The sequence below is a fragment of the Mauremys reevesii genome, linkage group 6 (assembly GCF_016161935.1).
Source record: "Mauremys reevesii isolate NIE-2019 linkage group 6, ASM1616193v1, whole genome shotgun sequence".
Classification (NCBI taxonomy): Eukaryota; Metazoa; Chordata; order Testudines; family Geoemydidae; genus Mauremys; species Mauremys reevesii.
Genome location: NC_052628.1, coordinates 102,696,261 through 102,724,177, shown reverse-complemented (window position 1 = coordinate 102,724,177; position 27,917 = coordinate 102,696,261). Strand labels below are relative to the sequence as shown.

Sequence of the window (27,917 nt, the reverse complement as noted above, 5' to 3'; positions counted from 1 at the left end):
CCCATCACCACCAAGTCCTGTGCTTTGGATGATTTTGTTAGTTGCTTAAAATAGTCTCATCCACCTCTTCTTCTTGGTTAGGTGGTCTGTAGTAGACCCCTACCATGACATCACCCTTGTTTTTACCCCATTTATCCTTACCCAGAGACTTTCAACAAGTCTGTCTCCGATTTCCATCTTAACCTCAGTCCAAGTGTACACATTTTTAACATATAAGGCAACACCTGCTCCCTTTCCCCCCCTTACTGTCTTTCCTGAGCAAGCTGTACCCTCCTATGGCAATATTCCAGTCATGTGTATTATCCCATCAAGTCTCTGATGCCAACTATGTCATAATTTATTAACTAGCATTTCAAGTTCTTCCTTATTCCCTATACATCTCGCATTAGTATACAGACATCTAAGATACTAATTTGATTTCCCCCTACATTCTCTCTTGTCTCGCCCTTATCCCTGCTATAATGGCACATTCTCCCCCCAGATTCTGAACCTTCTCCCAGGTCTCTATGTTTTGGACTTACCTGTGGGCTTTTATCACCTGTCCCCATCGAACCTAGTTTAAAGCCCACCTCACTAGGTTAGCCAGTCTATATCCAAAGATGCTCTTCCTCTTCCTTGATAGGTGGACCTCATCTCTGCTTAGCAGTCCTTCCTGGAACAGCATCTCGTGGTCAACGTACCCGAAGACCTCCTGGTGACACCATCTTCACAGCCAGGCATTCACCTCCAGGATGCATCTCTCTGCTTGGGCCCTCCTACCCCTGATCAGAAGCATCGAAGAGAACACTACTGAACCCCCAGCTCCTTCAACCTTACTCCCAGAGCCTTGTAGTCACTTCTGATCTGCTTAGGGTCATACTTGGCAGTATTATTAGTGCCCACATGGATGAGTAGCATGTGGTAGTAATCAGAGTGCTGGATGATCCTTAACAATCCCTCCGTAAAGTCTCAGATATGGGCCCCTGGCAGGCAGCATATCTCACAGGATGCCATGTCAGGCAGCAGATGGGTGCCTCCGTCCCCCTCAGAAGAGGGTCACTAACCACCATTACCCTATGTTTCCTCCTGGGAGTGGTGGCTGCGATCCTTGGGGGTACATGGCTTCTCCTCCTCCACCTTTGGGGGTGATTCCTCGTTGATCATTGCCAGGGCAGCATAACAGTTCTTCATCACTATGGTAGGAGGGTTGGAACTAAGGGTGGAGCACTGCCTGCTACCAGAAGTAACAGGCAGCCAGTGTCCTCCCTGTGACAGAGCCAAATCCTCCTCCCATGGTGGCATGACAACAGCCCTTGATAGATAGCTTCCTCAACCTTGGACATCTCCATATGAATACTGTCTATGAATTCCTCATGGGCACGGATGCTTCTCAGTCTAGCCACCTCCTACTGTAGGCTTTCCCACCTGCTTCCTGGGAGAGTCCACCAGCAGGCACCTTTCACAGTGGACTGTCCCCCAGCCTGGCTTTCTGAGAGTGGGAAATGCAGACCACAGTCTATGCAAATCCACATCAGGATCTGGGTAGAGGTATCCATGGTCAGGTTCTCTGTTTGGATACAGGTGCAGGTGGAGAAGACAGGAGAAGTGTTAGCTAGCTATGTTTCAGCACCAGCAATGCCAATAACTAGCAGCTCTCAATTTTTGACTCCATCCACCAATCAGTGCCTGTAAGAGTCCCTACATCACTGAGAGCAAAGCATAGAGTTATGGGTCCGTCATAAAACATCTTTTCAATTTTCTGGCCTCAGTCAATAATCAAATCTACAGCTAGTAAGCTTCTCAATGTGCTATGAAAAGAAAGTCTCAGCTGAGCTGTGATTTCCCCCACCTCCATCAGATGCTTGCTTTTAGGTTTGTCCCTGTAGCAACAAAAAGAAAAAAAATGGAGAACATGGATTTAAGAATTGCAACGTGATGAATTTTGAAGCTGATGTTACTAATATTTTAACGTCATATAATTTATAAGCAGAGAGAAAATAATAAAAAATCTGTTCTAGAAAATAAACGTTCTGATGGGGGGGGTGCTGCTTCTGCCACCTACATCATTTTGGGAACTTTGATTTTATTGATTTTGCAGGTCTAAATTGCAAAATAGTATTAAAAAGTTGAAAAATTAATGTCACTAAACACATGGGGAGAGAAAGAATGCTAAAAGGTAGAAAATACAGACAGATCTTAGCTCTTGAGAGATATAACTTTATATTGCAATAAGATAGGAGTTTCTTAAACATGTGGTACCCAATTCTAGCCCCCAACCCACACCCTGTAGGTGACTCTGCTGGCATATAAGGGTTGTACAGGTGCTGCAGCCTGCTGCAGAATTCCCCCAGTGCAAGAGCAGTGTAGGTTTGCTGTCCGGCCCCCATCACAGCCCTCAGCATAAGAGATGTGCCAAGGTAGTGCCAGGAAGAAGCATGTTAGGGGCAGAAGTTGAATATCTATAGTGCTGAGCGTTATGGCAATTCTGGACCGCTCCAGGCTGCAGCACAGCCTATGGATAGCCTAGATAAGGCTGCCATAAGTTAGAGCAGGGGCTGCAGTAGCCCGCAGCCAACCCAGAATCTTTTTCCTGCACTTCCCCTGGACTCTTCTGTGCTGTGCCTATTCTGAGGCATCTGTCCCACAGGCTATAATAATGTAACACTTCATTGTTCCACACTGGAATAACTGTGGGCCATGTTCTGATCCCAGTTACACTGGTGCAAGTCAGTGACTACGCTAGTATAAGTGACAGCAGAATTAGCCCCTATTCAACTTTTACTAAAAATAGAGACAAGCACAAACTGGAACTGCCAAATCTAAAATCTGAATCCACAGCCAGATCTGGTCCGTATGTCTTGAGTCCATATCTGTAGTCATCTCAAATTCTTCTGCTTATTCTTCTACGCTTAGCCAGACAGTCGGCTGTAGCAATCATTAGCCATTTGGTCTGTTCCTGTGCAACCGCCAAGGCTTGATGTCCTGAGAGTCCAACTGGAGAGTCCAGTCTCACATTGGATTACCTAATGCAAACAACCCCCACAGTGTTTGGAAAAAAAAATGATTTGGATCTAGTTCTAATTTATAAAGGAAAACCAAGAAATATCTTTAATTGGCAAACCAGCTTCCATGGCAGTTGAGGCTCTGTTGGTGGTATGCGGAGAGTAACTTTGCTTACTCTGTTTTGAATCAGATACAGGATCTTTATCTCTCCCAGCCCTGCAACAAATAAATTTGGAGAAAAACTTCATGTGTCAGTTTTGTCTACTCACTTTCAGATGTCACTAACTTCTTCTAGGCATCAGCAGTCAGCTTGAGAAGCAAGTACTAAGTATGGTAATAACACTTATGCATTGCTTACAAGAGGGTCTTCCATAAAAACTCAGCATTAGTCACAGGGGGTAAGTAATTTTTCACTCTTGATGGGAGATTTGAGAAATCAAATTTTCTGTGAGAACATAAAAGTCTTGTAACCCAGAGTACTGAAGGAACTCATTAAGACCGGGGGGACTTGCAAACTCTAGAAATTAAAGAATTTGAACATCTGTTAAACCTCAGTAAGTGTTTCTCCAATGAGAAAAATAATAAATCGGATAGACTTTCAGCATAGAAGCTCAAACAAAACAAACAAACAAAAAAGATAGATACTTCAAATTAATTGGCAGATGGCTCAGTAAACTAGGATCTGGAACAATTCTCCGAAAGAGTCTTAATTTCTCTTCAAAATTGTGAATACATCAACTGAACACCCCAGAAACACTAAGAAATTTAAGGATTACATTTACCAGGACTGTCAGATAAGAAGAGGCATGCACTACAGGCAAACACTCATCACTGGAATTCACTACATCTATTATAGAATCATAAAATGGGAAAGGCAGCCAGTCCAGATTAGCTTCTCTATTTAATCAGGCATCCAGCATGGCTCAGACATAGCATAGGGTTTATCCTGCCTCTTCATAGTCAGAGCTATTATTACCTAGCACTAAATGTAACATTAACATTTCACTAATTCACTGGGGAGAAACCCTTGCAGCGTGTGGAAGCTTTTGACATTTACCATTGTTAAATTACAATATGATAAAATATTGATAACATTTCTAACTGAAGAGTGAAGATGGGATACACAAAATAGCTGACCAGTATTGGATTTAATAGTTTACCTGATGCCAGGTGCAGAAATAGTTGTCACAGTCTTTGTTTGTAAAGAGCGAGGCTGACTGAATATGCTGTCTTCTCTACATTTTTGGCTCAGACAGTAAACACATATCAAATTCAGCCCTGGCATGAGTAACTAGGGTGACCAGACAGCAAATGTGAAAAATCTGGACGGGGTGGGAAATAATAGGAGCCTATATAAGAAAAAGACCCTAAAATCGGGACTGTCCCTATAAAATCGGGACATCTGGTCACCCTAAGAGTAACAAACTCCCATCGAAGTCAGTGGAAGTTGGCTCTTCCGCCAACACTGGACTTGACCCCAAATCTAGAGAAAGATAAAGCCACACCAATGTGTGACTTACTCAGATCAAACAAGCTGAAGTCTCTTTCAACAACATCAGAGGAGAGGAACTAGTACTAATAATGCTTTATATTTACAGAGCACCTTTTATCAATAAGAGCAGACCCTTGAGTGATTAAGACTAATTAAACTAATACACTGACAAACACAGGAATTGATGTCTTGATCAGTGCTGTTATTTAAATGATAGAATAAGATAATACACTTTAATGTATTTTATATTTCCAGTGGATAAAGGTGAAGTCAGACAAATTCAAAACAGAAATAAACAGTGAGGGTGATTAACATGGGAACAAACTATCAAGGAAAGTTGTGGATTCTCCATCTCTTGATGTCTTCAAGACTGGATCCCTTTCTGGAAGATATGTTTTAGCCAGACAAGTTATAGGGCTCAATACAGGAGTGAAATTTAATGGCCTGGGTGAAATGTAATGGCCTGTGATGTACAGGAGGTCAGGCTAGATGATATAATGATCCCTTCAGGCCTTACTCTCTGAATGTATAAATACAAACTAGTCCCACTGTAATAAGTCCCACTGTAGCTACCTCCTCTGTTTTCTTTCTCTGCATGTCTCTAAGATGCTGTCCTTCACAGGGAGGCCCAATACTCACCATTACTACTTAACAATATACCAATTGGCCTCATATGCTGGAATATTAGTCACTGAAATAAATTCATCATATGTACTACTGCAGTGTATTACATTCTCATTTGTAGTGAATGATATGAACCACTTCTAAAGTTATCATACCACTTAGCAGTTACCAGTATCCTCATATGGTGCCAAATCAAAAGACCCACTGAAATCAGCTGAAAGATTTCCAGTGTTTGAAAGAATGCAAGCTCAAATTTAAAGTTTTTTGTGGAAAACTTAATTCTGAGTTTCCTCAATTTCAAACATTTGAATTTTGAACATTTCAATAATATTTTGAATTAATGATGTATTTGCACCCTTAAATCTAAGATTCTTATTCTTCAAATAACTTCAAATACTTACTGGATTTATGAAAAAAATAAAGAAAAAAGTGTACAAACAAACAAACAAACAAACAAGTTTAGATTAAAGCACAGGACTAGCACTCAGGAAATCTGAGTTCTAGCCCTAACTTCCCCAATTTGCTTTGTGAATTTAAGTAAGTCATTTAATCTCCCTGGGTCTTAACTTTAAAATGGGAATAAGGCATGTCTACTACATAGGTTTATTTGGACGCTTAATTCATTAATGTTTCTAAGTGCTTTGAAATTCTCAGACATGCAAAATATGATTTTAAGGAAAAAATAATAAGCAGGACATCAGGTCTTTGTTTCTTTTTTTCAAATTAAGTTCATAATCATTTGTCAGGACCACTGATTTCGTTATTATGATTCTGTAGTTTAAACTTATGGTCTTGTTTTGTTAAAATCCAAAAGCTGAGACCAAAAATTCCTAACATACCTACAGTAAAGGAGTATATGTCCAGAGTAATTCTTGTTTAGTTCCAAGACAAACATAAATCATCCATTTTAAAGATAGCTCTGTTCAGTTTAACAAGGGTCCCTACTCCTAGTATGTTATGTTTACTTTTTTGTACTACTTCTTTGAGGTAAATTTTATGAAGATAATAAACAAAATCAAGCAATTGCTACTATAGAGGTCCCACAACTTATTTCATTTTAAAAGGGATGTTAAGACCATTCCAAGAGCCCCACATTCGCATTATAAGTACCTTAGGTGCACATCAACATATATTTCTTCATTACATCAGAAAGGGATCTAATTTCTTAGTCTTGCTTCTCCATTCTTAATGGAATTGGCATGGCTACCGTCATGCCTCCCCTCTCTGGAGAAGATTAAGAATATTGTTTTACAGTCTGGAGATTCTCAACTAAAATGAAAGAGAACATTACTAACTTTAAACATTTTGTTTCATGTTCCATATGAAATCTAGTAATGAAACATTTTTTTAAAAGGTAGCACAAATGTAGATGTATTTCTCTGTAAACTACGATGAAAGTTAGATGTTAGAAGTCTGCAGACTAGGCTTTTTAAAAAACTAAAACAAAAGCCACCAATCTCCTCCTGGGAATGTTTGGGCCAAATTCAACCTTGCTGTAACTCCACTGATATCACAATGTATTTGGCCAGCTAAGAATTAAAAATCTCCTCCCTCAATCAGCATCCAAATATAACAGTTCAGGGGATCAATGACGCAGTAGGAGGAAGTACTTCTCCCTTCAGGTCAAAAGTCAGGGTGTTGGGCATGTTCACAGCCAGTGAGAAGAAGACACATCAGCTGTGGCTCACTAGGGTCCCACTTCAGCAAGGTACTTAAGTGTGCGAATGGTCCCTTTAACTTCAGTGGGACTAACATTGTGCTTTAATAAAGGCACGTGCTTAAGAAGTATCTTGCTGAATCATGACCTAGGCCTCCCCTACACACAGGGTTTGTGGCCAGTAGAGCCTGTGTTTTGTAGACCCACCAAGCCCGGCCCTGCCACTTCCCTAGCCAATCTATAATGTAACCCCACTCTCTCACATGCTCCCGTTCCATGGATGACCATGGAGACTGTCTCAGCAATAGACAGAGTTTTGAAGAATTGCATAGGAGGCCCCATGTGCTGCTTGATTACCAAGCACTGCAGAGCCACACCATTCGGCTGCACTTAATGCCTTTCCTTCCACGGCCCGTCTTCAGCTATCTTCAGCAAATATAGTTTTCTCCAGAAGAGCTTCTTTTACCATTGTACTTTTCTGAGGGCAAAAATCTAAATGAATTATTAGCAGTTAAAGGCAATCACAGAATTACGTACTATGTTGACTGGGGCTGATGGAATGAGGGCCCCAAATGACCTACTATGTCAAATCAGAGATTGAGTTATGCTAGCCACACCTTTAAGCAATTTTCTGTGAGGTGGGGATCTGACAATCATCACCATTTAAAGCTGATGACAGAGGGGTCAGATAAATTTAACACAGAATGACCTCATTTTGCCTGAACCCTAAGGGTACATCTACACAGGGATAAAAGACTTGCAGCATAGCTGCAGCTGGCCCAGTTCAGCTGACTTGGGCTCACGGGGTGTGGGCTGCGGCTCTTTTATCCCTGTTTAGACATACCCTTGGCTACAGTATCATTGAATTTTCCTTTGCTAGCCTAAGTGAAGTTAACAACAATTACCCTACAGAACTAAGAACATACATTTCTTTTCCACTTTGCTAAAAGATATGCAATACTGCAGTGGTATGTTTAATGTCAAATCTTCTCAAGTAATAAAATTGTTTGACAGTACATTTCATTTAGAACAAAATGTTAATTATATTAACAAGTTATTTTTTAAAAATAAGTGATTCGCAAGGGGTAACATTTTCTGTATACCAAGGTTAACAAGTTGGTCATATTTTGTCTCAAATAGTATGTATAATAGTTATAAATATTATTGTACCAGTAGGTGTCACCACAGTCATGGAACTCAATTACTAGACTGTGGAAAGTGGTTTCCTTATTTAGTATTGTATGCAGGAAATGTATTCAGACAATGAGTATGATCATGAGCTAACATTGGTTAGTTATAGTGGAACTTGTTTTAGGTCAAATAACTAGTTGAGGCTTGAGATGATCTGCCAAATATACCTAACTGAATTTGAATGACATTTGTCTAGACATATGGTGTGTGGTTATTTCAGAAGTTTTGCTAAATATCGTGTAGCTCCCCCTGTTGAGAAGTACTCAGTTTGACTAGAACCCTTAATCCTTCAAATACAGAAAAAAACAAACAGCCTAAATATAAATATAAGCCTGGCTGAAAGAGCAGGGAATTACCATAATTCTCAAGCGAGTCTCAAAATCATTTAGCTGTAAATTTGGTAATGCACAACAGATGCAAAACATATTTGGCTTGTTTGTTATGAAAAAATTAGAAATTGCAGCTATGAAATGTTGAAAAACAACATTATCTTTTGTAAGATATGAGAAATGACTTTGAGTATGACTGACCTATTCAGCTATCCAGTCACAAGACCGAATCAAGAGGTGCTTAAACTTGGATTTTGTTCAGCCTTTAAACTACCTCCCACTTACTTCAAAGGGAGGGTGTTTGAGTAAGGACTGAGCAAAGCCTGAGATAAAGAATGAGTAAAGCCTTCAGAATTTGACCCACCCAGAGTGAGATGGGGTGGGAGAACCTTCTATTTTTCCAGTCAGGGAGCTAAAGGTTTGACAAAACTCAGAGGTAAGTAGTGACTTTTAAGCCAAGTCTGGGTAAGGGGTAGTGCAGATCCACACCACCATCACTGTGCCTTAAAGCTTCGCTTTAGTCACAAAGGGAATGCATTCTGCTCCATTCATTACAGTGAAACAAATTGCCTCCCCACAATATATGGCCATGGCCTTACCTTCTCCCACCCCCTTTACAACATCCTACTCCAGGGGGAGCAGGAGCAACCAGTCTCTACGTTCCACAAAGCACAGAGAGCTTAGTAATTGCTGTTGTGAGTGGCTTGCTTCCACATAATTATGCAAGGAAGGGGAAGATTTATTCTTGCCCTTGCACAGCTAACCAGGGCCAGAGCTCCTAGAGAGAGCAATAACTTAGCAGAAGTTAATCTGTAACATACCTATAGAAGCTGTATGGCATTCACATACATGTATGGTGTGAATCATAGGCCTGGACCTAAACCCTGGGTCTCAACAACCCTTAACTTCAGGGATGTTTGAAATCCACCCACAGATCCAATTACACAGGTTCCTTCCACTTAAAATGGGCTGAATCCCTGATCCCAACACCTGCAAGCTGTGCAGTGCTTGAGAGCTGACTCCTGAGCCAAATGTTGCAACTTGAGTCCCTCTCTCAGAAAAACAAACTAAAATATACATGGTACCAATACTGTCCGTTATTGTGTAGAACCTAACATAAGGGTTTTTTTTTACAATGCGCTGTTTTAGCCACTGCATGTAGAACATTAGTTTCTAAGGACTCCATTGAGCATTTTGCCCAAGTAAGGCATGAGTAAAAACAGAGACAGATATTACTACGTACAGAATCACAGTCTATCTCAGGTACTTATATAACCATCATTACACCTGCTATCTGAATGCCTCCCTAACATCCTTAACATCTAACGCAGATCACAGCTGCATTCTTTCCACTGATTTAGGTGTCAGTGATGTCATTAACTATTGACAGAGTAACAAACCCCTGAACTCACCTCTTGGCAGACTAAAACATTCTCACTCTGTGAACCTGGGTCCATGATGGTCATGAAGAATGAGAACTGTGGAGGGGAAGAAAACCACACACAAGTGTGTGAACTATTAAACATCCATGTTAGAAGAAGCTCAGCCATATACAATGTCAAGTTAAACAAAAATAATAGATATTTGCTTCAGCTCCCTAAACGTCATAAACTCACAACACAGGAGCTCTGAATTCAGAAGTAGAGACCTCATTAGCCCTAATTGTATGATCTCCCTCTTTGTTCTAAGAGCACTCACCACAAATACCACTATTCTGATCCTTAATTGGTATCTCTGACCTCAACAAGGCCCAGCCATGCCTCAAGCCAAGTCATTATGTTGAGGAGGTAGATTTCAGAGATGTCAGAGAAACGCACATCAGTTACAAAAGAGGCCAGGATAATCAAATGGTATGCTTTAGCACAGTTGCCAAAAGAGCACATGGAACACTTGAGCTGATGATGGATCTCTCTTTCCTGTCCCCATCTACGCTGGCAAGCTTATCTCTCTTCTAAACTTAACATAGAGAGAGTTCAGACCATACTAATAACCTGTTCACAGCTGCAAACAATCTCCTCAGGATAGTCCATTTGTATGTCACTCAATAACCAGCCCACTCTAGTGGGCATTACTGGATCATTATCATTAATACACCTCTACCCCGATATAACGCCACCTGATATAACACAAATTCAGATATAACGTGGTAAAGCAGTGCTCCGGGGAGGCAGGGCTGAACGCTCTGGCGGATCAAATCAAGTTCGATATAACACGGTTTCCCCTATAATGCGGTAAGATTTTTTGGCTCCCGAGGACAACGTTATATTGAGGTAGAGGTGTATGTACAGTAATTGCATCCGGTACAGTATGGCAGTTGCAGAGGTTGTGGAAAATGGGTATGCCCTGATTACATTTAGTTCCCTAATATCTGGACTAGGTGAGCTGGATCTGCCTAACAAGAAGTTAATTTGGAGACGATAGCATTTACCAAAGGCTTACTTTAATGGCTAATGTGTGGTGCCATGCCTATGATCCAGTAAGAAAAAGATGAAGGAGATAAGCTTCCAGGACATATGGATGGCACTGGGGGGGTGGAAAAAAACAAGATGAAAGCAGGCACCAGAGACCTTGAGGCAACCCATGGGGATGGGCCATATTAGAGCAGGGATTACACCTAACATACTCCTGAAAGGAAGTGGAATGCCATGTATCTAAGGCCTGAGGCTCATTAATCAGGAACTCAGCAAAGGTCCTGATTTAGGTACTCCAGCACCTTGAACAACAGAGACAGGAACGGATACCATGTGGGAAGGACAAGTCCCTTTGAAGAAACACAAAGCCTCATTGTCTAGAAAGAAAAGCCTCTGGAGCAGTTACCAGACAGACCAGATTACCTGCAACCTACATAAGGGAAACAGCCTCTGTGACATCCAGATTCATTTTAGAGAGAGAGGTGCAGGTTAAAACTACCAGGCAAAGGTATGTATGCTGTGGAACATGTCCTGAGCAAGGACTGCAGGCCATAAATACAGAGTGGGGCACTTTATTCTGAAAAGCAGCGAGTCTGAAAAGGATTTAGGGATCAGAATGGACAAGCAATTCAAGGTGAGCTCCCATAGAAATGCTGTGGCACAAAGGGCTAATACAATTCTTGGCTGTATAAACAGGCGAGTATGCATACAGGGATGAATTTTACTTCTATAGATATCATTGATGAGATGGATACTGAGTACAGTTCTGTTAGCCACATTTTTAAAAGGATTTTGAAAAATGGAAGAGGGTGCAGAAAAGAACCACAAAAGTGATTTGAGAGCTGGAGATAATGCGTTACACAGAGATTTAAGAAAATAAATCTGATTAGTTTAATCAAAGAGATTGAGAGGTGACTAGATCATAGTGTGTAAGTATCTTAATGGGGAGAAAATAATGGATACTAACTGGCTCTTTAATATAGTGGAGAAAAGGACCACTGACTGGAAGCTGAAACTAGACAAATTCAAATTGGATATATGGCACAAGTTTAACAATGAGGGTGATTAACTATTGGAATAAACTAACAAGGTAAATGGTGGATTCTCCATCTCTTCGGATCAAGACAGGAAGCCTTTCTGGAAGATATGCTGTAGTCAAACAAGTGTTTGGGCTCAATACAGGAGTAACTGAGTGAAATTAATGGGCTGTAATATATAGGAGGGCAGATTAGAAGGTCTAATGGTCCACACCGGTCTTAAACTATATGAATCTATGCACATATCTGGGATGGATTTATTTTTGGGGTCATAGAATTAGGGTGGGAATTAGTCAAGTTCCCAAAGAAAGTAGCATAGAAAACCACACAGAAAAGTAAAACTATTGCTTCTGAATCTTACTAGCCTATGTGGGACTATGTAATGGATTCTTACACCCAAAGATCTGCCAGAATTGCTTCCCTCTTGTGCTGCCTTCCCCAGGCTGGTAGATGGACCTTGTGTCCTTTTGAACAGGAGTTTTCAGTGCTTTGCTGACACTGAGGTGGCTTATCCTTCCAACTAGATCACAGAGTTCACCCCTTGTGGCATATAATGAAATCTAATGGAAACACAAAGTCTTCCACACCAGAGTGGACCGAGTTACTGTCTTCCCTTATATACTGTCATGTGACTGCCACCTGATCTCTGGACTCTGCATTCCTGTCTCCTGGGAGGCAGATTAAATCTGACACAGGTGAGGCTGAGCCCCAACCCACTTAAAGACCCAGCTCACCCTCTGACATGCAGCCTACTGTCAAAAGACGGAAGATGTTTAGGTGGTGACATTACTCACCAACACATGCAACTTGTTTAAAACTTTTCATCCTCCTCACTGCAAACTGCTTCCAGGGATCTAGATAATACCAAGTATGTATTCTGTTTAGGGGCAAGATAGGAGGATACTGCTGAGGGAGTGAAGTCCAATTTCTCCGGCTCTCATGATTTGCTTGACATGATCTGAAGGAATATCTTGACTGGGAGCTCTGAAGATATTTGGAATTCAAGGAGCTGAATAAAATTGCCTTGGTAAAACTTTGAGATGAGCTTTTGCACACTATTAATTTGTGCTCACCAATTACATTCTTTACATGTGTAAAACCCATTTGTGTTTGAATTGCACATGCAGGTTGGGTCCTTTGTTCAAATTCTATCATATGTTTAAACTTATATGTGCAAGTGATTGTGTGTACACATTTGCATGTGCACTAATAGAGGCCAATGGCCATCTTTAAAAAAATGTAGCAGATATTGTCATCATATTTCATGATAGCATTAGTAGTAAAGTCTGTCTGGGTGGTAACAGTGACAGATGTCTGACCTCAGTCCAAATAAGCACAGTAACAGAGATAGGGACTAGAATACCATTTGGCCACAGCAGGAGGGAGATCCACTATTGACAAGGCTATAGTATGTGAGATAACGCTACTGTCAATGTACAAGAAAGGGTCCACTGGGGTGTACCACTTGGCACAGAAAGGTAGACCCAATGTGTTACAGCCTCATCAAGAAGAGAAATCGGTATATCAGCCTCCATGGAGAGCCAATACTCATACATAAAGTCCACTTCCCCTCATGTTGGTACCCTGTGAGGATGTCCAGGATCTTCTGGCATAGGCTTCAAGCACTGAGAAAATTTCTGCTGGATCATCTGGGAGTGGAGAGAATTGAGCTGACAGGAGAGGTTTCTTGATCTCTGTGTTGTATGCTAATACATACACTGTAGAAAAAAGCAAGATGGCATTGGCAATGCTGCAGCAGCAGGAACAGCCTCAGCCGGGAGAACCGCAAGGCCATCCATCTAATTGGACAGGATCTTAGACATCCAGGGCTGTAAGAGACCCTACAAATGGGGCATCTGAAGCAGCCTATGCTTGTCGGCTCTTTGCAGCACCAGAAGTAAGGAGCAGCAGCATGTCAGTGGCAGGGCTCAGAAGGGACAGCAGCTTGTATCAGAGGCAATCGTTTCACCATCCCAAGCAGGAGGCACTAAGTGGCAGCAGCAGAAGAAAATGGGTGATGTTATGAAGGCACGAGATATGAGTGAGCAGCAAACAAATGCTGGTGATTCTGCCTGTTGCACCCTCTTGTCTATGTGCTAGCAGGTATCCAGTTGATCGATGCTAGTTCTTGCAAGAGTGGGAAAGACTAGCTAGTGACAGCCAACGTTTCTGTGCCATTGGCTAGCACATTGGCAGCACTACTTTTGGAGTCCTCTGGCAGTATCCCAGCAACTTGGCACCAGGTAAGAGGCTGAGGTATCACTACACGGGTAGCAATCGCAGGGTGGATTTCATCGATCGGATCGGATCTATCGCTCGATATATATATCGATATCCCCGCCTCCTATCGCCTCCGAACCCCGAACCAACACCACACCGCGCGGGCGCGGTGAGGGAGAGCCCGACATCGACATCCATCCCGACCGCGAGGTGAGGACGATCGAGATAAGATAGAGACTTCAGCCAGTTATTTCACGTAGCTGAAGTTGCGTATCTTATATCGATTTTCCCCCTTAGTGTAGACCAGCCCTGAGAGCATTTCTAAATGCCTGGGATTAAAGAGCATGTTTTGTGTTAGGAAAGTAATAGAAATTCATCTCTCTTTGGGCCAATGGAGAAACGTTATTAGCTTGACTGCTGATGCTTACCAGGCATGCACTGAAAAATGAACCTGGGAGAGCTGACTGAAGCACAGATTATAGAGTTCATGTACCTGGTAGAACTGACTGCATTTTTCATAGAACACTGCCACAAGAGAAAGAGCATTACCATAACTTTTTTTTTTTTTTTTTTTTTTTTTTTTTTTACAGGGGAAGAGAGAAAAGTCTTCACTACATTTTGAGGAAAATGAGATTTTTATATAGAGATGGGGCAGAACCAAAACCACAGATGATCTGTACACACCAGAATATACACACCTGAATTTAGGGATTGTTCAGAATCCTAACCACAATGCAAATTTCACCTTTATCTCTACAATGGGCTGAATGAAATGCCAGGATCAGATTGCTTTGGCCAGATAGTCCCATCTACTTTTAAGGATACCTCCATTTCTGTGCGGACAGTGTGCATTTTGGAGACCTAATGATTTTAAGAATGACAGCACCCCAGTTTTGCATAAATTAAAGAGCAGCACCAGATAACAAAGCTTTCCCTTTTACATTATGTTGCAGTTCCAAATCCATGGGACATCAATGAGATCAGCATAGGTCCAGAAATTGGAAAGCTGTGGGACTTTTATGTACACAACATAGGAGCAAATGGCTGTCCCATAGATGAGAGTATGTAGTTGCATCTCCCTATTATGGATGCCAATGCTCAGGAACATGAAGCCATAAGCACCCCCCAAGAAGTCTTTGCTGGCTAGTGTATTTAGGATCGATGCTAGGTCTGCACAAAGGGTTTGCAAGAATCAAGCCTTTCATCTCTTCTTGAGCACTCCACTTTTAGAGCTTCTCTAGATGGGAAAATTGACCAGCACAGCTCTAGCAGAATAACTATTCTGCTAGAGCTATGCTGGGTCCCTGTGGACACTTCTTTATTCTGGAATAATTACCCTGATTTGGAGTTTCCATTTCAGTTGATAATGCAAACAACAAACCCAAAGGTTTTCATCTCTGAAGATTCCTTAAACACAACGTTGCAAAGGACAATTCCTGAGAATGAGGAAGAGACAGAAATATGAGAAACCACTTTCGTACACTATATTATTACACAGGCATACATTATATAAAACACTGTTAGATCTGACATGCATGAAAACAATTAGACATAACCAGCAGCAGGGGCGGCTCTAGGCACCAGCAAAACAAGCTGGTGCCTAGGGCGGCAAAATCTAGGGGGCGGCAGGCTGGGCCGGCGGACCTGCTGCAGTCATGCCTGCGGGAGGTCCACCGGAGCCCCGGGACGACTGGACCTGCCCCAAGCAGTCATGCGCGGGAGGCGCCCCGGAGCCGCCGGACCCGCGAACCGTCCGCAGCTGCGGGAGGTCCAGCCGAGCCACGCGGGACCAGCGGTCCCTCGGCAGTCATGCCCACGGGAGGTCCGCTGCTCCCGCGGCTCCGGGGCGCCTCCCGCGCATGACTGCTTGGGGCGGCCAAAAAGGTAGAGCCGCCCCTGACCAGCAGAGAGAATTTAATTTAAGGGAGAGTAGGGACATTTTTTAAGTGCAGGATCCAGGACATTCCCCAGGCAAATTCTGAAATACCAAATGCAATTGCTTGCAGAAGACTTTAAGACATTTAAAAGCAAACATTTTATACTGAAACATGGAAGCCAATTGGTATTTATCTGAGATTCCATGGTAAGTTTTGTTCTAATAATAAATTAATAAAACCACAGGGCCTCCAATACCTTGGCATATTTCCCGTCAGATGCAAACAAATACATATGTACAAATATCACATCATCATCACAAGACACATATATGAAAGCATTTTAATTTAAATAAAAATATCAGCCTTTCCCTACTGAAGCAGGGGACTTCATACATAGGAACCTAGGGCCCCGACCCACTTCCCAACTCTAGTTGGGTCTCCTAAACCACCCTCAACCCCCACCTTCTTACACAGTCATGTATCTTCACCTCTGCACATATATTTCTGAGTGCTTTTAGTGCACATGCGGCTTTCATTATCAAACTTCAGTGGCACAATTTTTAAAAGATAGTATGTTCTTTCTTTCTCTCCTTTTTCTTTCCTTCACTGAAATTCACTCTTCTTTTTTATCACCACCATGTTATAGATGGGTAAACTAAGCCATAGAGCACGTAGGTGTTTTGTCCATGGTTACACAACAAGTCAGTTGCAGACCAGGTATATTGTGGTGTAACTTATTCTCTGCCTTCTTCTAGGTTTGCTTACGTTAGTTTTTCTACTATATCTATTCAATGTACATTTGCATTTCATTTTACTAAGAGCAATCATCTTTCCTCTCTTTTCTGTGCCCAATACTCTTCCTCTTCTTTTTCTCCATTTCCATATGGCTACTTATTCCCTCCACCCTCCCCCTTTTTAAGCATTCTGAGACATAAATGACAGTAGTTTCTCTGTGTGCAGTGTTATTCTAGCCGTGTTGGTCCCAGGTTATTAGAGAGACAAGGTGGGTGAAGTAATACAACGAGATATTACCTCACCCACCTTGCGTCCCTAGTAGTTTCTCTGTCAAACTTATTTCTTCTCTTCCTTGTCCACCTCACTCCCCTTTCTGAAAACTCTTCAGATCAATTTCTCTCATCTTTCAGACCTCCCAATACCTATGTTTAGTTAGCACTATTAATGTTAATTACACAGTTCCTCAGCCAATTATACCAATTTAGATTATAAATTGTTGTTTTAAATCAAAATCTACTAGCCTACGACCTGCTCACTGCTGACAAAACTCCTCATTTTATTTTTAAACTAAGTTTCTCTACTGGCACAGGAGACAGTGCTGGGATTCTGCCAGGGCTGAACCCGGTAACTCAAGAGGCCGCCATGGTACAGAGGTGAGGCTCACTGAAAGCAGCACCCTTCCCTATTCCTGCCAGCTGAGTTCCAGCACTGCACAAACAGCTCTTTTCTGTTTGACTGTAGGCAAACAGATCCTCCCTCCAAGGTTCTGCATTTTTTAAAACTTTTTTCATGAAGCTGTATGGGAGACTCTCAGCAGGCTGCTCACATACAGGACAGCTCTCATCAATCAACCCTGGAGTACCCTCTCATTTCTGCTGACTAAACTGAATGCTCAGTTGAGCCCCTAGGATAGTGAGCCACCTTCCAACTTTGAACATGACTCACAGAAGACATGTCTCAAAAGGTCTTGGAAAGGAAATACAATGAAATAGACAGAAGGGCGCAAATTTATCCCTGGCGTATCAATGGAATGACACCAGGGAGAAATCTGTCTCTTTTTTTTTTTTTTTTTTTTTGCCAATGGTCAAAGACCTAAAAAAAGGAGATGCTATGCAGGAGGTACTTAAGGCACATGCACAATTAAAAGCTTTTTCTATTTTTAAAATTATTTTATATTAGACTCATGTCTGTATTAAAAAACCAAATATTTCACTGGCATTAATTCTATAAAATGTTGCCTACATACAGATCCAGCGCTAGGCATAAGTAGATTAAGCTACTGCTTATGGTCCCAAGTAGCTCAAGGGGACACCCAATTCACTTTTTAAGTATGTGTTATGAGTGTGTTTGTGTGGGGGGGCAAATATTCCTACTTAGGTCCCCCAATGGGCTAGCACTACCTCTGCATACATACAGCCACACACCCACCTTGATAGGGCTGCAGTGGCATAGGTAAGGGTTGAAAATGGCTGCGGAGAGGTATCAAGTGTAGTGGTAAATTCTCATCTATCACCAACACATTTCCACAGTAAAAAAGGCAAAAATCAAAAGGAGGGCAATGTTGAGCACTCACAGTAAATTTCCATATAAAGAACCAAATCCTGTTCTCAGTTACACTGGTGTAAATCCAGAATAACTATCCCTATTTTAGGAGAATTTGGACTGAGATCTTTATATCGGCCTTTTTTGTCTCACTGAAAAGTCAATAATAAAGCAAATAGCTTATAAGAAGGCAAAAATCAGACAACAACTTTTTGAACATAGAAAAGTGTCTTCTAATGTCTCAATTGGAAAAAAAAATCCCTCTTCCCATGAAATATAGTAAACTAGCACTTGGCTTGTGTTATATTTCAAGTTTCTTGGTTTAAAGTTGACCCATTTATTGGCATCCAATGCAGTTACAGAGGAGTTTTATTTGGACATTCAACTGAGTTTTGGCCACATTAAATTTCAGTTTAATTTTGAGAGATTTTCACCTTTCTTGGATCTACAATGGCTGGCATTGTCCCAGCTGTAATCTATTAGAACTATGTAATCAAGTTTCTTAAAAAGAGTTAAGTAAGAGTTTTTTGAAACTGCTCATGTCACTTTATTGATCTCTTTTTTTAATATAGTATCATAATTTTTGTTTGCATCTGCAGATCTTCATAACCTGAAAAAGTACTTCTAGTTGGCATGCAGCACAAGTGATTACAAGTCTTACAAGTGATGATGGGGAAATCCCAACAATTTGGGACATATCTGGTGCTGCCAGGTGCTGAGCACCCCCAACTCTGACTGAGATCAACCTGTTCATGAGCAATTTGCAAACAGAAAAAAAGCAAAATCTTTTGAACAAATTATCGTTAATATTTATTCAGCCAGTTCTACCTATAACTTATTTGTTAGGATCCACAATGGATACCGTAATGGCACCTCATTTTCCACTAGATTTAATTATCTGGGGTATTTATTTTGACAGGCTGCTCCCTAAATATTTGATGCTTTTTGTGTGGGATTTTGCCATGATACCCATTAAAGTTAATAAGGGCCATTAGCTCAAGCCCTATATCTCTCCTTGAAAAACTACCCCTAAAAGCCTGGTGCAGGAGTGTCTGTACTGTGTGAGCAGAAACATTGAGTATCACATGAGTATCTAGTTAGGTTTCTTTTTTTTAAGTTTGTGTTAATAAAGATATAAAAAGCCAGGAATGCTTATGGTATAAGAGACTTTTATCTCTAGGTAACTAATTTGAATCCCGAGTAAGCCAATGAATGAAAGTCAGATAGCTGTCTAATGGCCTAAGTGAAATGATCCTAGTCCAATTCTCATAGACGGGATTAAAAACAAACAAACAAAAAAACACCCCTCATACAAATGGCATATTTAGGGGCTCTCTCAGCTGGGAACTTAAGATGAGGATGTTCTAGGCAAGAACACTATTTCCTCATTCTGAGCATTATTCCTCCAGGAAAGTGCCAGTAAGCTAGTATGGGTGGTCTGGCTCCTAACCATACTCAAACTGCTCCCTAGGGAATCAGAGGACTTCAGTTTAGAGTGCCATCAAACTAATCTTTCACAAGCATTATATATATAACCACTTGTGCACTCCACTAACTTACTGAAAATCACATAAGAAAAAGGAAACCATTTTAAGGAATTACCTGACCAAGGCAGAAAGCTAAAATGAGAGGTCTGTGCTTAAAATAGTAAAATACAATTAATATGCAGACCTTATGAGAATAAAGCAGCTAATAGAATAAAGTTGCAGTGAATCAGTTAATGCCAAAGGCATTATCATGTGGGCAATAAAGCCATCACATATGTACTGGACCATGAAATAAGAACAAACAGGGGAAATGTAGTGCACTGGCAGAGATGATGGACTAGATGGGTCTTTGATGCTATGATATGACATTGCCTGTCATTTACATATAGACACACTGCTTACGGCAGCATGGTAAATGATTTGGCTCTAGGCAAAACTAATTAAGAATGATAAACTTTCAATCACCCAAGTTAGGGAAGAGTCAGAGACAGGGCCAGTGCTCAACTAAGAGTGTGAGTATGCATTTCTAAAAGCTTATGCATAGAAGGATACCACAAATTACCCCACGCCTGTATTATCTTTATCTTGTTATGTGGCTTGGATCTTTTGAAGCTTTTGCTATTATTTTAATAAAAGGTACCTAAGGTTTTATTTTGCCCTCAGTGTGAGTGTCCTTGTTATCCACCCGGAGACTCCCCACAAGATATTGAACTCCACAGAGTGAATTCAGTGTAGTCCGATTTGGGGGAAGAATCTTATTGTAGTCAGATCAAGTGGTCATTAATCGAAACAATATCAACCTTAAAAAGGGTCAGGCAACAACATGCAGAAGTGGTAGTGGGAGCCAGGGGTTCTGTGAAAAATCTTCATTTTCAAATCTCAAGTCTCCAAAGTTAACTGCTTCTGGTGGGTGTTACCTGTCCAGAAATAAATGTTCCCCACCCAGAAATGTACTTTACTTTGATATATTTCAGGAAGGAGTGTGCTTTGGAGAGGAGGAAAGCAGGAAATGAATGGGGAAAGAGTGATAAACCTTGAAATCAACCATCAAATCTCTCTCTCTATATATAAAAATACCCAGTGTGAGATCAGGAAACAGGAAATGTGCATAGTGTTTATTACCACACAGAGTAGTGAGCTCAGCTGGCTACATGTCCTGGAATGGCCAAGATAATCCTGTAATTAACATTCATGCCATACTGGTAAAACAGAACTAATAGTCTGACTTTCTTTGAGAGAGGGAGCAGCCAACATAAAAAAAGGCTAGGAATTTTTGTTGTTAGGAATTTTTAAGGAATTCACTCCATGTAGTGTTGCAATTACTGTGTTCCTGCAAATAGACTCATCTCCTCCAGAAGCCTGGAAAGTTTCTAAGGAACTAACATCAGTATGTCCTGTTTCTTGGATGCAGAAATGCAAATACTATTTCCACAGCAGTGATCTCTTGGCTTCCAAGCTTAATTTAATTAGAAAGAGAATTCTGCCAACACTTGGAGGTGACTGAAAGTTATTGGTTATTACTGCTGTTCTTTATTAAAAACAAACAAACAAAAATCAAATAACTGGTTCCCCAGTTACTGGCAGTCATATTACAAAGACCCCCCTGGATTGAGATTGCTGGAGTGTGGTGCTGATCCTGTTCTCCTTAAAGGCAATGTATAAATATACATACCTAAACAAAGGAATAACTTTGGCCAAAAAGCTGGGGGTGACAGATACATTCCTTTACAGCTCCTAGAGACCACCCTTCTTCAGTGAAACCCTGAAAACATGCCAACCTATGTTCCTTTAATAGGGTGCTTGGAGGGCTGGGCAGCCTGGTGGTTGGTGCATCTGACTTCTAGCCCCTTGCTTCCCTGGCAGAGGTACCTCGGCCCCCTTAGCACACATCCATAAGGACTCAGACCCTCCCTTTCCACCGGGTCACAGCCCAGGGCCCTGTGTGAAGCAACACTGGCAGGAGTCTCTCAGCAGGGAGTCTAAGCCCTGGTCTACACTAAGCTCGGGGGTCGAACTAGGTACGGTAATCGCCAGCACGTGAATAACGTGAGCTGATGAACTACTACAGTTCGACTTACTACTTACGCCCCACGCAGCGCAGAAGCTAAACTCCTCTCCAAGGTCGTCTCGCGCCTCTCCTGCCCGCGCGGAGTACCGAGGAGTTAAAAGCGCGCCCGGGTTCGAACTATTAAGTCCTCTGCTCTGGGCTACCTCTGTTTCTTCAGTTTGGGGCACGTAGTGACTCAGCTGGACTAGTGCCCCCTTGTGGACCATTTGCAGCATCCTTCCACAGCCTCAGATCCCTCTGGGCATGGCAGATGCAAGACTGGAAGGGTCTAACCCCACAGCATCTCTACAGTTCAGTAACAGAGTTCATTCACTGCTGTGCACTGCTTAGTCAGGGATACATTTGGTGTAGCAGTTGATTGTGTTTGGTAATTTGTGTTTGGTAATTTGGTAAACATATGTTTGCAGAAGACTAGGCAGCTCCACAATCAGCTGCATTTAAATGGTTTGTAGGCTGAACCTTCCTGTTGCATTTGCTTGCTTGTAAATGAAACTTACGATTGTGAAGAAGTTGATGCTATTGGTCACACCCACCTGAGGAAGCTGCCTCCTTTGCAAGTGTTCTCAGTGTTCTGTTCTGGAAGGAGACTCATCTCATTGTCTCATAACACATTTATGCACATCCATAATAATAAAATACAATAATAATTATTAATTATACAAAATTATGTAAGAGATGAGCCCAACCTCTTGCTTCCCTTCCCACCACATGTGCAATCTGAATACCTCTAACTTTACAATGCAAAGGGGGATTCTGAACCTGGATTTTAATTTCACAGCTGTGTGATGGTTTTTACCAAGGCCTCATATCTTAATGGAGGGACCACAGGGGAAGGAATCATACCATCACCAAGGGCACAGAGCAGCTGCAAAACATCTCTGTGGAAACTACTTCAGTCCAGTGACTGCAGTGCATCTCCACAGTCCCAACAATCCTTCCACACAGAGTGGCAGCACTAGGGCATAGAACTGTAGGATCCAGGCATCAGCTGATCCTTTGGCCTTGATGTTCCTCAGTTCACCCATACTATATCCCAACCTACCCACTGGATAATTTGCATTCAGAACCCCTGTGAAGATGGAGCCAATAGTGAGGAGCACTCCGCCCCATACACACTCTAATCCCTTTTGCCCCCTCTCTCTACCCAGTGCAGCAGAAATGCCTAATTTCTGCTGCTAGTGAGACTGCCCTGGGTGCTGTATTGTCCCATAATGTCCGTGTTGTGAATGTTGGAGGGAGAGCACGTAATCATCGCCGTAAAGATGACTATCAAATGAATTACTGATGATGTCTCACTTACAAACCACACTTTAGGGGTGATTTTCAAAATGTTATGCAATGTTTTGCCTCTAGCTCCCATTGCCTTCAATGGGAGCAGAGGGGCTAACACCCCCACAGTCATTTAATAGGTTATTTCTTTATCTTAAATTTCCATTAGTTCACTTGTTTCTCACCCCAAAGAAGCTACTTGCAAACCTGAGGCTCCTCCCTTCCCTCCCTGATTTAAATCCCCTCTATCCACATCAGAGCCATCACTCTGCCAGCCGAGGAGAATGGGTTGCGATTACCTTTGGAATCCATCTGCGCTGTTTCTTAATTGGCTGCCTTTGAGCAATATGAGGAGTTCTTTCCTCTACAGGGGCTGATTGTGCTACCTCCACAGAGCAATCATTACCTGCCAGCCAGCAGAGATTGAAGCCAGCCTTGGTCATCATCAAATATGCATCTTCTGCATAGTTAAACACAACATGTAATAGAATTCATAGGGAAGAATATATGGCATCCACATAAATATAACATTAATTCATTGGTTTTATCGCTACTATACTTAATAGAAGGCATGAATCAGTAGTTGGAATAAAGGTGTTCTTGTCCTGCATGGATTATAGTAGATAATAAATAGACATTAAATACCACCACCTACCCTGGAGTGTCAAAAAGAGATTAAAATCAGGGCATATAGAGAAAGAGGCAGCTCTAGTGATGAAGTTGTGATGCTGGGAGACCAGATGCCAGCTCATGTCAAGGCCCCTAGGCCACACTGAACACTGACAGATGCATAGCTGGAAACCAGTCTGGCGCACCTATGCATTAGCATTGTTAAAATAGATGTTAAGTTGATAAAAATATGTTTAGACTTGATGAAATGCTAGTATTATGCTGCATATATTGATCTCACTTTTAACATCTGTAGCCCATGATATAAAGTTATAGTGAGTGTTTGCACTGTAAAGCTCTAGAATTGTATAACTCGCCAAAAAGGAAAGAAATGTTAATTAATATGTGAAATGCTCATCCTGCACACAAAAAGGCCCATTGAACAAAGGACAAAGACTTTTTTCATTGCCCCCTCTCACACATCCCTATGAAGAGGAGACAGGGGCCAACACTTGTCCCATCAGTTTGAACTCTGGGAAAGGGAATAAAAATCCCTGATCAGTAGGAACTAGATTACTATGCTACTTGGAATTTGGAGAGGGCAATATTTCTAAGCATAAGCAAGGGATCTCCAAGCTCTTTGGCTTGGATTAGTTCTAAAGGACATGCAGAGTTTCTATATTGCAGCAGCATAATGGTACCTTTTGGAATCTAAGACTGGAATTCATGTTTTCCTTCTTTAAACTTGTAAATAACTCATTTGTCTTATTTAAGACATCTTTAGTTAATTTATAATAGGATTGACTACAAGATTGTCTTTGGTAAGAAATCTAAGGTACAATTAAGCTGGAGTAAGTGACTGGTCCTCTGGGACTGGGCGTAACCTGAATATTGTTGTGATTTTTGGTATAAGGACCATCTATCACAAAGGCAAGCTTGTCTCAGTGACAAGATAAACGGGAATGCCCAAGGGGACTGTCTGTGAATCCATGTTAATTGCTTATTAGGAATCAGGTTTCCAGTCAAAAGATTCACATTTTCAGATTCAAGATTTCTCCTTGTACAATTACTTTGAAGTATTGGCTTAAAATTTGTTACTTCCCACACTAATTCTAGCTGGAATATTCTTAAAACAACAACAACAAAACACACACACACACACACTAAAAGGGTTCGTATGATGAAAAACTCATTCTGATATGGGTGGTAAATGTTTGCCTTATTGACTGTAACAATTGAGTCCTTCCTTATTTTTAAACTCCAAGTTTAGCTGTTCCTGCTTCACTCTCGTGGTTGCAGTGCATCTCCATGGCCCCAACAACCCTTCCACCAGGGGTTGGAGGTGGCAGAACTGGAGGTCCCACCTCCCCAGGTCATGAATACTACACATTTCTTTCTTTCACCCCCGACACAAAATTAAGAGCTCTGCAGAATGGCTTCAGAATGCCTGAACAGGACTTAAGTGCTACTTAAGCTCCCCTCTGAAAGGTTAAGTGACACAGAAGTGGTGCAGGGGTCTTGTGTGGGCCCTCTACATGGGTGAGAACTTCACCCTAAGAGACGATGGAATATGAATGTGCGGGGGGAGGGAGATGACTACTGTATTATGGTCACTAAATTTTAAGTAATTCTATAGAATCTCAGGAGTCTGGCCAAAAGAAAATTAATTATGTTTTCTTTTTTAACCAAAGAACTTAATGTCTTCACAGAGAAGGTTTTCAGACATGAAAATATATTGTTGGAACAGGGTGTCTTGAAAGATGAACCCTATCTAATTAAAAAGGTGTCCTCTAGCACTGAAAGAAGTATTTGCTGAACCTAGCCCTGCCAGCTGAGATGCAGAATCTTTTGTTGGGGGATAGGAGAGGATATGCCCACAGAAATGCCTCGTTACTATCATCATAGGTGAAACTTATGGCCCCAATCCTGTAAAGACTTATGCAGGTTTAATTTTACACAAGTTGCTTACAGGCAGTGGGACTACTCATACAGCATAAAGTTAAGCCCTTAGATAGTTACTTGCATGATCAAGGCCTGTATCTCTAACTGAATCATTATACCCCATGATTAGGAGGCAGCGGTTAAGGAATTAAAAATGAAGGTAAAAAGAAAGCCCCCCCACTCCCTTAATTCTATGGAAATAAAAAATAAGGGCTCTATGCTGTTAAAATGATGACTGCATTATTGTGAAATATTTTCTTTCTTATTGCCCCTTCACCCCATCCCATCCAGTTCCAGCATCTGGAGTTGGTGAATTTATAAAGATACGTCTAATAAACATAATAGGAAAGAAATCATGTAATACAATAGCATAATTCTATTGAGAGGTCCTGGTGGAATGATGAACTGTGTGAGTAAACCCCCTACCAACCCACCACAATCCCTTTTACAGTCTGCTACAATATTCATAGAAAAATCCCAACTGTTCTGTCTCCTCACTGTACTGACTCACTGCCTGAACCAGGCCAGGATTCTTGTACAGACTGTGCTAGACAGAGCCTTGATTCAAAGTTGTGTTGGCCAGGTCTCTTTGGTAAGTTGGATCGCTTTTCCGTGCTTCCTCTTTAACCTTCACCGGGCAGGTATTTCAAAATGACCAAAAGGTGTAGTAAGAGAGATACTAATATGGTTTCCTTACAGTTTAAGAAAATAACAAAAAACTGTTACAATTGTATTTGGCTTATGACATCAAAGGTGAAATTCTGGCCCTATTAAAATCAATGGGAGTTTTGCCAGTGATTTTAATAGGCCCAGTGTTTTAACCGAGAACTTTCATTTTAACTTCTTCAGACAAAGCCATAGTACTTTTCAAATATAACCGCAAACTCCAGACAATATTATTGTATTATATTCATGTACATCTATAATAACCTCATTTTCAAACTTGGGTACCTAAACAGGCTGGCCAAATCTCACATTTGGATGGCCCCCGTTTAGGCATGATAATGACCATTTTAAATACCTGTGGCTAGTGCTATTTAGAATGTCTAAATGCAAGATTTGGATAACCATTAAGATGCCAACATTTGAAAATTGGTCTGACAGGATAAATACTGCTATGATTTCAGCCAATTCAGCTCTGTATTTGATATCTGTATCAGAAATTCTGTTTTTGCTTTATGATCATACTGTAGAACATTTGAAAAGACTAAAAGAAATGTTACTTCTTTTTTTAAATATGAAAGTTAACCATCCTGAATGCTTACAAACATTTATAATTTGCTGTTCCTGGCAGTTTCACTTCTAAAAGTGATCACCTTAAGTAGATAGAGATGGATAGACAAAAATGACTCATTTCCTTTCCAGTTCCTAGCCTCTGATTCAGGCTATAACTTAAGCACATGCATAATTTTAATCAAGTGAGTATTCCTATTCACTTCAATGGTACCTAAGCATCAGTTTATAATTAAGCACACAGTTAAGTGCTTAAGTATGCACATAAGGATCTGCTTACATTTTTTTAGTGGTTTTCGGAATTAGAGCTTTACTTCTGACACAGCACATTTGACAAGTGAAGTAACATGGAAAGACAACTTAATATTACACTCACAAATATAGAAGTTACAGCACGCATTGAAAGAATAATACACAATTCTTTTTAAAGCATATACTGAAGAGTCAGTAAAGAAAGTGCTGAGCACCCCACCTCTGAAAACGAAGTCCCTTTAGGCACCCAATTGGGCACCCAAAATTACTGGTCACTTTTCAAAATTTAGGCCAATGCTTGTACTCATGACAATATTTGTGAATTAGGTTTTTTAAATAATTTGACCAACTTAAATTGTTTCCATCTGATGGCAGTTTGCAGGCCTATGCAAATGAATCTGGTGGTCTCAAATCACTTCCAGGCAATAGATACCCATTGTACAAACAACACCATTTTAGCACTAATTGATACCTTCCTGGGCAGTTTCAGCCAAGAAGCCAAGGGCTGAATGGGCCCAGAGAGTGAACAATCCTGAGACACTTAGAGGTGGCCACTCCAGGTCAGGAAGGAAGCATATTCACGTGACAACGTGAGGAATCTGCGCGATATTTTTCTGTCGATATAAAGAAGACTTTAGACACCAATTTAGCAAAAGTACTGAAGCAACTTTGGTACTTAAGCACTGGCTTATGTCCTTTGCTGAATATGAGCAGACGTACGCACAATATTAAAAATAAGCATGTTCTTGAGGAATTGTGGCTTCATTCTCTAGGACCTGAGTTACAGCTTTTATAAGCACTACATTTACTGAAAAAGTTTTTAGAAAACTCAATGGTCTTTAGTTGCTGATATTTCAAAATTTCACTTTATTTGCATGAAACTGAATTACCAAATACCTAGTAAAATGAGAGTTCTGCAGGAATGTAATATTTACTACTACAATCAAGGATAAATGAAATA

At 41.1% G+C, this 27,917-nt stretch overlaps 1 long non-coding RNA gene across 1 annotated transcript; it reads right to left on the bottom strand.

Moving 5' to 3' along the window:
* Nucleotides 1–427: 427 nt before the first annotated feature.
* LOC120407653 lies at nucleotides 428–27,564 on the bottom strand. The gene is made up of 8 exons (XR_005600156.1): nucleotides 27,429–27,564; nucleotides 23,221–23,381; nucleotides 22,186–22,228; nucleotides 15,280–15,379; nucleotides 9,688–9,753; nucleotides 7,113–7,233; nucleotides 6,209–6,322; nucleotides 428–3,198 (listed from the first exon to the last, which is right to left on the bottom strand). It is a non-coding gene; the product is annotated as an uncharacterized LOC120407653 (long non-coding RNA).
* Nucleotides 27,565–27,917: the final 353 nt, after the last annotated feature.